The 7,057-nt window shown below is 48.1% G+C and overlaps 1 long non-coding RNA gene across 1 annotated transcript in view; it reads left to right on the forward strand.

The window, feature by feature from the left end:
- Positions 1-4,917, forward strand: part of LOC121039776 (uncharacterized) — a 96,093-nt gene extending 91,176 nt beyond the window's left edge. The window contains exon 4 of the long non-coding RNA XR_005794978.1: positions 4,559-4,917. This is a non-coding gene — a long non-coding RNA (uncharacterized LOC121039776). The remainder of the gene's footprint in view (positions 1-4,558) is intronic.
- Positions 4,918-7,057: the final 2,140 nt, after the last annotated feature.

Genomic DNA, 7,057 nt, shown 5'->3' on the forward strand with positions numbered 1-7,057 from the left:
GAAAAAATCTTTTAACCTCTGTAAGACGAAGCAGCTGGAACAAGTAGTTAATGAAATCCCTTGCATCCTGTGGTTCCCTGAGATTCTGATATATTGGTCCTCTCAGTGCCATTTGATGGATAGCCCCTGCCAATGAGAGCGGAGAAGTGACAGGTGCACCCAGAGGAGGCCGAGCGCAAGTGCAGGAGACGGAGCTTAAACCATCAAGTGACCAGGCAGAGGCTTAAGCCTGTGGGCATCTCAGATGCTAAACAGAGACTGGACCATGCCTGGGACAGCGGGATCCTGGTAGCAGAGGGCAGTCTCTGCAGAAAGCTAGGATGACTTAGGCAGAGCGGGCCATGGCCCCCGGCTCCTCCTCCTGCACGCAGGGCAATCTGGAAGCAGCAGTTAGGAGTCAGGCGAAGAGATCAAGTCCCTGGGTTTCTGGCCTCCAGCATTGGCAGTCAGCAAACCAAAGTAGGCAACCTCACGACTGTTTGGGAATATCTGTTGAACGAGGCCCTTGGGAAGTCGACAGGTGGGAAGCCAGAGTCATCATAATCTGGGTATGAAAAGACACGGGACCTCCTGTTGCAGTCACTGGCGGATGACATATGAGCGTTTGGGTTACATGTTCACCTGTGACTGGGACAGAACAGGGACCGGTCTATGCTGTTCATTGCTGATTTCCCTAGTCAGTCCCTTGCATGCTGTAAACCCTCAGTTTGTTGCATGATAGGACAGCAAAGGGGGAATTTGTTCCAGGAATCGAGAAAATAATTAGTCAATTCAGTAATGAGGGCCATGTTACCCTTCTTGGCTCAACTTTAATTAGCTGTTTGTCTGAATTAGTTGTATTGTCATCGTTACATTGATTATGTTATTTAGTGCCTGTTGGTGAAAAATAGCACGTGGGACCACAGAGCTTAGCTTAGCAATTCAAGAATTTCGGTTGGAGAGGCGGAGTTAAGCTTTTCCATGTTACCGGTCAATAAATATTAACTGACCCGTGTGTGCAGAGCACTGTGCTGGGCACGTGTGATCAAGGTGCATGTCACATATAAAGTGGCCAATGATTATTCAAAATAATACCGTAAGTAGAATCCCACAGTTCCTGAGCAACCCTCGTTTTCTCTGTTTTTGTACTTAGGCTTTCTCCCCTTCCAGAAATGTCCTACCTTATAAGATGTCTCTCCTCCGACCAGGCCTATTTCTTCAATTACTTTATCTACCAGTTTCCTCCAGATCTGCGGAATGGGAACATCTTTTCCTTTTTTTTTTTTGTAATTTTTTTTACGTTTTATTTATTTATTTATTTTTCTGAGAGACAGACCGAGCCGGGGAGGGGCAGAGAGAGAGAGAGGGAGAGAGAGAATTCCAAGCAGGCCCCACGCTGCCAGCACACAGCCTGCTGTGGGGCTCAAACCCATGAAACCGTGAGATCGTGACCTGAGCCGAAACCAAGGGTCAGATGCTCAACCCACTGAGCCACCCAGGCACCCCAACATCTTTTCCTTTTTATGCCCATAACTCTTTCCTTACAAGTCTCTCAAAGAACATATGTTTTGCCTTGTATGTTAACCAATCACCATTGTCTTATCTCTCTTACTAACTTATATGTTCCCTCATGCAGCATGTTCCATAGTGTTCTCCCAAAAGTCGTGTCCACTCTGAACCTCAGGACGTAACCCTATTTTCTATTTTTTTAAACAAAAATTTTATTTATTTATTTATTTATTTATTTTGATTTTTTAAAATGTTTATTTATTTTTGAGAGAGAGAGAGAGATAGAGAGCACGAACAGGGGAGGGGCAGAGAGAGAGAGGGAGACCCAGAATCCAAATCAGGCTCCAGGCTCCGAGCTGTCCGCACAGAGCCCGACGCAGGGCTCGAACTCACGGACCGCGAGATCATGACCTGAGCCGAAGTCCAACACTTAACCAACCGAGCTACCCAGGTGCCCCCCAGATCTTTTAAAATCATATTCACGTTAGTTAACATGGAGTGTAGCATTGGTTTCAGGAGTAGAATTCAAGACTTATTTTGTATTTTTTTTCTTAATTTGAGTATAGTTGACGCACGATGTTACATTAACTTCAGGCGTTCAACATAGCAATTCCACATGTATACATTATGCTGTGCTCCCCACAAGTGTAGCCACCATATGTCACCACACCGAGCTGTTACGGTACCACTGACCATATTCCCTGTGCTGTACCTTTTATTCTCGTGACATTCATTCCATGACTGGAAGCCCCCAGCTCCCTCTCCCCGTGGCCATTTTGCCCATCACCACACCACCTCCTTCCCTCTGACAGCCATCAGTTTCTTCTCTATTTATAGGTCTGATTCTGACCTTGAGGATATAGGGTCTTTGCAGATGTAATTAGTTACGGATCTTGAGAGCATCCTGGCTTTAGGGAGGGCCCTAAGTCCAATGACTGATGCCCTTGTAAGAGAAAGGAGAAGGAGGTCGGCACACAGAGGGACACTGAGAGAGAGGGCCATGTGAAGAGGGGGGCACAGATTGGAGGTATTTTGCCGGGAGCCAAGGAATGCGTGGGCCCACCAGAAGCTGAGGTACAGGGCAAGGAAGGAGTCTCCCGGAGGGCCTCTGGAGGAGGCATGGCCCTGCTGCCTCTTGATTTCAGACCTCTGGCTTCCAGACCTGAGAGAGGATACATTTCTGCCGATTCAAGCCACCCAATTTACTGTAGCATGTTCTGGCAGCACAAGGGAAGGGATGCATCCGAGTATAAAGCATGATTTCCCTTTGTATCCCCTCCAACTTGCTCATAAGCATTTACGAAAATACGACCTTCGCACGTCATTCATCTTTGTTTCTTTGTTTGTTTGTTGCCGTTGGGACTCAAAAAGCACTAGTGTCAATCAATCATTCAGCCATCAAGGACCAGGCAAAGTCAAATTATATTAATTAGTTGTTTTTTCCCCCGATGCGAGTCCTGGGGGGATACCTGTGCCTTTTGTGTACAAGGGAGCAGAGCAAAAGTACTTAGGTTGGGTATGAGCATTGGCCCTGCTAAGTCCAAATATGCGAAGTAGGCCCCTCGCCATTGGAGGGAGCCCCATACTCCTAGTGAGAGGGGGCTCTGGGAGAATCTAGGACCACTCTCTGTGGCCCTCAGTAAATCCAGTTTCTGGATTCCTCGCTGGCTCTTCAAAGGGCGTATGGACAAGATGAGGTGTCCCAAACAATCACACAAAGTGCACCCAGGAATCTGGAGCCAAGGATGACCTTATGTCCAAGTAGAAAAGACTTGGTCACCATTTGAATGCACCTGCCTAAGAGGCCTCCCAGTGGGCACAGGCTTTGGAAGTCAGGATCAGGTATTCATGCCTTTGTGTTCAACATTGGTTACCCAACTCACCTGTCCCTTTTTTTTTTTAATGTTTATTTATTTATTTTTGAAAGAGAGACAGAGAGAGCAAGGGTGAGCAAAGGAGGGGCAGAGAGAGAGGGACAGAAGATCCAAAGCAAGCTCTGCACTAACAACAAAGAGCCCGACGTGGGGCTCGAACGCACAAAGTGTGAAATCACGGCCTGACCCAAAGTTGGATGCTTAACCGACTGAGCCACCCAGGCGCCCCCCACAACCCCCCTGTCCCTAATGCACAGGCACCTTTGGGAGATCTGCTCAGATGAGTAAACTTGAGCCCGGAGATGTGAAATAACTTACTCAAGGTCGCACAACCAGTCCATGGTGTTGGGTCTCAAGCCCAGGCTGCTAGCCCAAACCAGTCCTGCTTTTCAAAGGGCCCCTCTGCTTCATCAAAGGCATGAGCGCTTAGGAGCGTGCTAGTTATAGGAGGGGGAAGGGACGGCAAAGGGGAGGGCAGCTACTGAAGATCAACCTCACCATTTCTGCCACATACGGGTCCTCTCTGGATACAAAAAGGCCGTTTAAAGCAAAGTGGTTTAGAAATTCCATGGTAGCTGAACGCATTCGCTAAGCAAGCCACCTAGTGACTGTTTCCTGCCCTGAGAACACCTCACACGTTCCCTCAGATCTTTGTGCTGGAAGCAGGATGTGACTGTCCCCAAGTTCTCTTTGCTGAGTCTTTCCCAGGTGTCCTGGTCAACCATCATCACGAGGTTTTACATTGAGCTGAAGGGGTAGGAGCAAGTCCGTTTCAATGAGAACATGCAGAGGCCAAATGCACCCTTCCAGAACGTCCTGCTTCTATTACTTTGCTCATTTGGATTTAAATGTTCTGTCCTTGTCAAGCTTTTTCCCATTCATAATTATTTGTGTGATGGGTACAATGTTATTATTCTATTATGACTCACAAACCATGGCCAAATCACTATTTCAATTGATATTGCTTATGAATTATTACATCAATTGCTCTGCAATTCCATAACAATGCCTTTAGCCCAGTCCCTCAAGAATTAAAAAAAGGGGAAGAAAAAAAAAAGACCCGGCAAGGTTTCAGTCCGGAACCCGCCAGCCCAGGGCTGTTCCTCGGACTTCCTGCCTCAGTGGTATTTCCTGGAGTCACAGGTTATTTAATGCTTACATGGTGACATCTGATCTTTCTTTCTATTGTCCCCCAGCGGCCAGTGGAGCTCTCTCATTCAGACACAAGCTCCCGTGAAAGCAAAGAGAAGGCAGTTTCGCCGCAGGGCACCCCACAGCTGTGCTTTCTAGTATTTGCCCAAATGGCTTCCTCCAGTAACAGCGATCACCAAAGCTCTCTGTGTTGAGTAAGTAAGCTTCATTTTAACCACGCCTGGCTCTGAGTGTTGTAGCCCTCTAAGTTATTGTAGAACAGTACCCGCACATGCGTTTCTCAGCCCAGACACCCTGATATGGGAGGGTGCCCTCACCAGCATGGATCGCTGGCAGTTTGGTTGGGAAGGATGAGGCAGTTGTTCAAGGGGGGCTGGAGGTGCAACCTGTCATGCCGTTTAAAAAGCAGCCTTTATTTATTTTTCAATTTTTTTAAATGTTTATTTATTTTTGAGACAGAGAGAGACAGAGCCTGAGCAGGGGAGGGGCAGAGAGAGAGGGAGACACAGAATCCGAAACAGGCTCCGGGCTCCGAGCCGTCAGCACAGAGCCGGACGCGGGGCTCGAACTCACGGACCGTGAGATCATCACCTGAGCCGAAGTTGGACGCTCAACCGTCTGAGGCACCCAGGCGCCCCAGAAGCAGACTTTTTTTAAATATGCGTTGATTCCTGGCAAACTGGACTCTACAGGTGGATCTGAGTCCCTTGCCCACTGTTAGGGTCTGGAGGGTAGCCATTTGCTCTGCCAAGTTCATGACCAGGTCTTTGGAGGCACTTGTTGAAAAATCCTATGTTTCGGGGTTTGTGGGGAAAGCAGAAGTATTCTATCCCTTTTAGAGAAACCATCTCATGGGCCAGACTCTGTAGCAACGTATCTTATTGATGTGTAGAGTGCGACGGGTTTCATCTCCACTCACGCATTTCCTTTCGACCACCTACGGCAGAGCAATTCAGGAGAAAGACAGAGGTGGAGGAAGGAACCAGCCCTCCCACACCGAGTTCCTGGTGCCTCCTGAGTGTCCACTGCCTAAAAGGGACTGATTGGTAAGGGCAAAAAAGGACAACGGGTGATAAAGGTAAAAGGAGGCTGATCCCGGCTGAGCAAGCCAACGATCCTAAACCTCTGACCCGCCCATGTCATCTCGGGAGGGGCACAGCACTGGCACTAGGTTGTAGTAGCAGGTGGATGTCCCAGGAGACTGCACTATGTTTGGCTCTCACTCAAGGGAGCACCAGGGTCGGGGAGTCCCTCAGTGTTTCCCACTCCTCCAGGGGCCATATCATGAGCGGTATGCCTCCCTGGGTGGTAAGATTCATGCCAACTGATGATATCACACCCCAAGAGTTGTTAAAAGACCATGATGTCAGCTGTTAGTGGCCACACTCCCATTGTCCAATCCAACTAAAAGCCTTTGTTTTCATACGTGGAAACTCAAGAGTGTTCACAGAGGCAGTTCTCACTGTCTGACTCCTGGGCGAGGAAGGATTCTCCAGGGGACCGCAGACTCATTTCTCATAGGACAGTGGGAATTGCTTATCATTTTGCACCATCAAAATCCTTCTTACTCCAGTATCATTCCCATTGATATGTACCTCTGACTTGAAATGGCTCATGTTGAAATCAAAAATGAAACAGGGCTGCCTGGGTGGCTCAGTCGGTTGAGCGTCGGACTTCGGCTCAGGTCATGATCTCTCAGCTTGTGAGTTCGAGCCCCGCGTCAGGCTCTGTGGTGGCAGCAGCTCGGAGCCTGGAGCCTGCTTTGGATTCTGTGTCCCTGTCTTGCTCTGGTCCTCCCCCGCTCACGCTCTCTCTCTCTCTCTGTCAAGAATAAATAAAACATTTTAAAGAAATGAAACAAAAACTTCCCTGACCTTAATTCCCATCCAACCATGGCTCATCTGTTTCCCCTTATAGTAAAATTCCTCCAAAATTACATGTTATCACCATCTCTATCTTCTCACTTCCCACTCTCTCCCAGCCACCTTCTTCACCCCTACCCCCATGAGAGTGGGACCACTGACCTCCTCTTACTTAACCCAGAAGTCCATTCTTTGATCCATCTTACAAAAAAGAAAAACAAAAACAACAGCAGCTATTGTCACAGTTGACTCCTCCCTCCTCCTTAAAGTTTTTTTTCTCTGGGGTCCCGTGACACCTCGTTTTCTCAGTTTTCCTCCTGTCACACTATTGCTTTCTCCTACTCTCTTCCTGATTGCCCTGTTAATGTTAGACACCCCAGGATCCAACCTCTGGATCTCTTCTGTCCTCTCGCCTTTCTTTCCCTTTGCCCTCCAACAGCCCTGGCTTGTTTCTATCTCAGGAACTTTGCACGTTGCTATTCCTTCTGCCTGGAATGCTTTTCCCTCAGACCACCACATAATGAACGCAGCACTGATTAGGTCTCGGCTTCAGCATCACGTCTGGAGACAGACCTTATATGACCACACAAGTTTAAAGCAGCTCTTAAATCCAGTGCCCTCTTCTCCTTACACAGTTTGTTTTCCACACGTCAACAAACATCCTCTACTTGAAATCATCTC

The sequence above is a fragment of the Herpailurus yagouaroundi genome, unplaced genomic scaffold (assembly GCF_014898765.1).
Source record: "Herpailurus yagouaroundi ecotype Mexico unplaced genomic scaffold, PumYag 181, whole genome shotgun sequence".
Taxonomy (NCBI): Eukaryota; Metazoa; Chordata; class Mammalia; order Carnivora; family Felidae; genus Herpailurus; species Herpailurus yagouaroundi.